Source organism: Dermochelys coriacea, chromosome 24, assembly GCF_009764565.3.
Source record: "Dermochelys coriacea isolate rDerCor1 chromosome 24, rDerCor1.pri.v4, whole genome shotgun sequence".
Taxonomy (NCBI): Eukaryota; Metazoa; Chordata; order Testudines; family Dermochelyidae; genus Dermochelys; species Dermochelys coriacea.
The window spans coordinates 10,218,791-10,224,319 of record NC_050091.1 but is presented as its reverse complement, the minus strand read 5'-3'; positions in this window follow the sequence as shown (position 1 = coordinate 10,224,319).

The following is a 5,529-nucleotide window of genomic DNA, read 5'->3' as shown; positions in this document are numbered from 1 at the left end:
CGACAGGGGGCGGGGCCTAGAAGTTCCACCCCTTAAAGGGCCCCTCCGCGGATTAAGCGACGGGAGCGGCTGGGGGACGCGAGGTGCCCCCTTGCCCCAACCCCCCAGTGCCCCAAGCCCCCCTCGCCCCAACCTCCCAGTGCCCACCCACCAGTGCCCCCTTGCCCCAACCCCCCAGTGCCCCAATCCCCCAGTGCCCTCCCGCCAGTGCCCCCCTTGCCCCAACCCCCCAGTGCCCCGATCCCCCAGTGCCCCCCTTGCCCCAAGCCCCCCTCGCCCCAACCTCCCAGTGCCCACCCACCAGTGCCCCCTTGCCCCAACCCCCCAGTGCCCCAATCCCCCAGTGCCCTCCCGCCAGTGCCCCCCTTGCCCCAAGCCCCCCTTACCCCAACCCCCCAGTGCCCTCCCGCCAGTGCCCCCCTTGCCCCAACCCCCCAGTGCCCCGATCCCCCAGTGCCCCCCTTGCCCCAAGCCCCCCTCGCCCCAACCTCCCAGTGCCCACCCACCAGTGCCCCCTTGCCCCAACCCCCCAGTGCCCCGATCCCCCAGTGCCCCCCTTGCCCCAAGCCCCCCTCGCCCCAACCTCCCAGTGCCCACCCACCAGTGCCCCCTTGCCCCAACCCCCCAGTGCCCCAATCCCCCAGTGCCCTCCCGCCAGTGCCCCCCTTGCCCCAAGCCCCCCTTACCCCAACCCCCCAGTGCCCTCCTGCCAGTGCCCCCCTCGCCCCGACCCCCCAGTGCCCACCCATCAGTGCCCCAAGCCCCTAATGCCCTCCTGCCAGTGCCCCCCTCGCCCCAACCCCCCAGTGCCCCAACCCCCCATTGCCCTCCCTTACCCCAAACCCCCAGTGCCCTCTCCCCCAACCCCCAACCCCACTGCCCCCCTTGCCCCAACCTCCCAGTGCCCATCCACCAGTGCCCCCTTGCCCCAACCCCCCAGTGCCCCGATCCCCCAGTGCCCTCCCGCCAGTGCCCCCCTTGCCCCAACCCCCCCTTACCCCAACCCCCCAGTGCCCTCCTGCCAGTGCCCCCCTCGCTCTAACCCCCCAGTGCCCGCCTGCCAGTGCCACCCTCACCCCGACCCCCCAGTGCCCACCCGTCAGTGCCCCAAGCCCCTAATGCCCTCCTGCCAGTGCCCCCCTCGCCCCAACCCCCCAGTGCCCACCCGTCAGTGCCCCCCTCACTGGGATGAAGTGAGCTGTAGCTCATGAAAGCTTATGCTCAAATAAATTTGTTAGTCTCTGAGGTGCCACAAGTCCTCCTTTTCTTTTTGCAAATACAGACTAACACGGCCGCTACTCTGAAACCTCTCTGAAGGAGTTCCTGAAGGCAGCTGCTCTCCAAGGAAGCCCCCAGGGTGCGGGGACAGGCAGGCCTAGGCCCCAGGGGACATGGGTGCAATGGAGTGTCCAGAAGCTTCCAGACAGATGGCTCTGTGTGTGAACAGCTCCCTGAGACCTGTGGGGTTCAAGGGAACCTTGGGGGCAGCATTCCCAAAACCTGAAAGAAAAATGCAGAGCCAACTCTGAAGAGAACCTGGGAGTCCCCTGTGCGGAGGTTGGCATCTAGGGCAGCCCTTAATGGCTGGCACAGATTAGAGACACAACAGGCAGCTGGGGAAGGCTTTCAAGTACCCATCACAGTTACTTATAAACCATATAAGTCTTAACCTCCCCAGAGGAATAGAAACTACTTACTTCCATATAGCACCATTGAACTTACTGTCCATTTTATATGCCCATGGATAGATGGGCTTGTTACCCGCAGAAAATTCTCTGTTACTCACACATTCAAGGGCATCCACCTTTACCCAGTTAGAATCATAGAATCATAGAATATCAGGGTTGGAAGGGACCCCAGAAGGTCATCTAGTCCAACCCCCTGCTCAAAGCAGGACCAAGTCCCAGTTAAATCATCCTAGCCAGGGCTTTGTCAAGCCTGACCTTAAAAACCTCTAAGGAAGGAGATTCTACCACCTCCCTAGGTAACGCATTCCAGTGTTTCACCACCCTCTTAGTGAAAAAGTTTTTCCTAATATCCAATCTAAACCTCCCCCATTGCAACTTGAGACCATTACTCCTCGTTCTGTCATCTGCTACCATTGAGAACAGTCTAGAGCCATCCTCTTTGAAACCCCCTTTCAGGTAGTTGAAAGCAGCTATCAAATCCCCCCTCATTCTTCTCTTCTGCAGACTAAACAATCCCAGCTCCCTCAGCCTCTCCTCATAAGTCATGTGCTCTAGACCCCTAATCATTTTTGTTGCCCTTCGCTGTACTCTTTCCAATTTATCCACATCCTTCTTGTAGTGTGGGGCCCAAAACTGGACACAGTACTCCAGATGAGGCCTCACCAGTGTCGAATAGAGGGGAACGATCACGTCCCTCGATCTGCTCGCTATGCCCCTACTTATACATCCCAAAATGCCATTGGCCTTCTTGGCAACAAGGGCACACTGCTGACTCATATCCAGCTTCTCGTCCACTGTCACCCCTAGGTCCTTTTCCGCAGAACTGCTGCCGAGCCATTCGGTCCCTAGTCTGTAGCGGTGCATTGGATTCTTCCATCCTAAGTGCAGGACCCTGCACTTATCCTTATTGAACCTCATTAGATTTCTTTTGGCCCAATCTTCCAATTTGTCTAGGTCCTTCTGTATCCTATCCCTCCCCTCCAGCGTATCTACCACTCCTCCCAGTTTAGTATCATCCGCAAATTTGCTGAGAGTGCAATCCACACCATCCTCCAGATCATTTATGAAGATATTGAACAAAACGGGCCCCAGGACCGACCCCTGGGGCACTCCACTTGACACCGGCTGCCAACTAGACATGGAGCCATTGATCACTACCCGTTGAGCCCGACAATCTAGCCAGCTTTCTACCCACCTTATAGTGCATTCATCCAGCCCATACTTCCTTAACTTGCTGACAAGAATGCTGTGGGAGACCGTGTCAAAAGCTTTGCTAAAGTCAAGAAACAATACATCCACTGCTTTCCCTTCATCCACAGAACCAGTAATCTCATCATAAAAGGCGATTAGATTAGTCAGGCATGACCTTCCCTTGGTGAATCCATGCTGACTGTTCCTGATCACTTTCCTCTCCTCTAAGTGCTTCAGGATTGATTCTTTGAGGACCTGCTCCATGATTTTTCCAGGGACTGAGGTGAGGCTGACCGGCCTGTAGTTCCCAGGATCCTCCTTCTTCCCTTTTTTAAAGATGGGCACTACATTAGGCTTTTTCCAGTCATCCGGGACTTCCCCCGTTCGCCACGAGTTTTCAAAGATAATGGCCAAGGGCTCTGCAATCACAGCCGCCAATTCCTTCAGCACTCTCGGATGCAATTCGTCCGGCCCCATGGACTTGTGCACGTCCAGCTTTTCTAAATAGTCCCTAACCACCTCTATCTCTACAGAGGGCTCAAGGCGTAACTCTTTTAATTTAAGTACCCCCACCCTTTCCCAGTTCCTAGGGCTCCAGGCAAAAAGCACCTAACTTTATCCCTCCGTGGGCTCTGGGCTGCACTCCGTGGGCTCCGGGCAAACACCCTTTCCCTGTGGACTCAGGGCTAAATCTTTTGTGGGTTTACGGGGTCTTTTACCAGTGAAAGAGCCTTTCACAGTAATGTCCTACATAACCTCTATTTATTAACAATCCCCCGAAACAGACTGTACATGCTACACATACTGTGCTCACCACTCCCAATAAGACAGATGAACTTTTCTTGATGACCAGCCAGGATCAGGTCATCTGGGGGACTCCAGTTTCTGCACGGTGTTATTGGCAGAGTGTTGAGGTCTGGCAGCTCTGATCTTTGGGGCTGTGTCCTGGAGTTTTTAGACCCCAGTTTATATAGTGAAATTTGAGTCTTTTTTTAGCTGTACCTTAATCAATCATTATACTAAAAATTTTACTAATCAATCCTAACATAGTGTAACAATTCTCTAACCAATCCTACTCCACCACCTTAATTAATTTACACCTAGCAAAATTAATTATGTAACAGACAGAAACAATTAAAGAACCAGACAGGGACTATACCGATAAACGATAGAGAAATGGGGACCATAATGACAAAACAATAAAGAAATGAGGATTTCAAAACCACAACTATTGATAAGTGATTTCTTGCCAGACAGGATGCTGTCAAGTTAAGTTTTCTTTAGCCATCTTAAGATCTGTTTCTTTATCTGGTGAAACAGGTGTCATTAGGATGGGGTCTCCTTCTAAACAGCCTGATATTACATTGTTATAATGTAATTTAGATGGAATGTGAGGAGGTAACTTCCTGCTTCTCAGCTACTGGCTGCTGCTTGGCTGCTCTTTTAATATGGCTGCAGACAAAGGCCTTATCCTTACAGGCTAATGTAATGCCAAGTTTTAAACAGGGCTCCAGACGCGACCCTGGCAGTTACAGGTCAGGAAGCCTAACTTCAGTACCAGGCAAATTGGTAGAAACTATAGGAAAGAGCAGAATTATCAGACACACAGATAAATACGAGTTGCTGAGGAAAAGTCAACACGGCTTTTGTAAAGGGAAATCTTGCCTCATCAATCTATTAGAATTCTTTGAGGGTGTCAACAAGCACGTGGATAAGGGTGATCCGGTCAATATAAGGTACTTGGATTTGCAGAAAGCCTTTGGCCAGGTTGGCCAACTGGCAAAGGGTACATCCCAACACACTGCTGTCAGAATATTTAGCAGAACAGGTCTTAAGTATTATTATGTGAAGTATGTATGGTCAGTGTGTAAACAATTATGTATGTGCTGGAAATATGGTACCAAAATATGATCAGACCAAGTGTAACCCACTACATTTTGATTACATGAGTACCCACTATAATTTCACTTTACTGCAGCCATAGTGCATAGTTCAGTCTGTTTCACAGTGGGACACCCACCTGTGGATAATAACACATCAGATAAATATACACATCTGGACAGTTGTGGATGTCCATACCCGGAGTTTGGAATGTAGTAAAGCTGCTCAGAGTAAAAAAAAACCTGTAAGAGGACAGTTTGAGAGATAAATAAGACCCCACACAAATTTCAACACAATCATATCATTACAGAAAATACTACGTAACGAAAACAATAGTATAAAATGTACAGATTTCTTCACTACTGAAAGGTACCCAGGCCACAGATCCTATGCATTTAAAACAGGCACCATTGAATTGGTATTAATACCCTCTCCTGAGCTGAACATGCAGCAAGTGTCCAATTCTTTGAATGGGCTGGTGCCATTAACCTCCTGGTTAGCTTCTCACTGCAATTAGTAAAAGCAAGCTTGTAAGCATCAGCCCTCAGGGCAGAGATCTTCATCCCCCACTCCCCTCTGGCTGTCTCCCCCTGGGGCTGGCTGAACTCACTGAAGAGTTTGACGCCTTTTTTCCTCTATACTTTGGAGTTGACTTGTTGGCCCACCCTTGGAGATGACCTACTGAACTTGCTGCCAGCATTTGAGCACTTTTTCCCTTTGTTTACCTGCTAGTCCTACACTCACTGGATTCAATGGACAGCTGCTCCGC